This window comes from Priapulus caudatus, unplaced genomic scaffold (genome assembly GCF_000485595.1).
Source record: "Priapulus caudatus unplaced genomic scaffold, Priapulus_caudatus-5.0.1 Scaffold525, whole genome shotgun sequence".
NCBI classification, from domain to species: Eukaryota; Metazoa; Priapulida; class Priapulimorpha; order Priapulimorphida; family Priapulidae; genus Priapulus; species Priapulus caudatus.
In genome coordinates, this window is record NW_014577586.1 from 201,777 (window position 1) to 201,982 (window position 206).

The following is a 206-nucleotide window of genomic DNA, read 5'->3' on the forward strand; positions in this document are numbered from 1 at the left end:
GTGCGTGTGTGGTGTGCGTGTGTTTGTGTTTGTGTGCGTGTGCGTGTGTGTGCGCGTGTGCGTGTGCGTGTGCGTGTGCGTGCGTGTGTGATGTGTGTATGTGCTTGCGTTTGTGTGCGTGTGTGTGTGTGTGTGCGTGTACGTGTGCGTGTGCGCGTGTGTCGTGTACGTGTATGTACGCGTGTGCGTGTGTGTGCGTGTGAGTG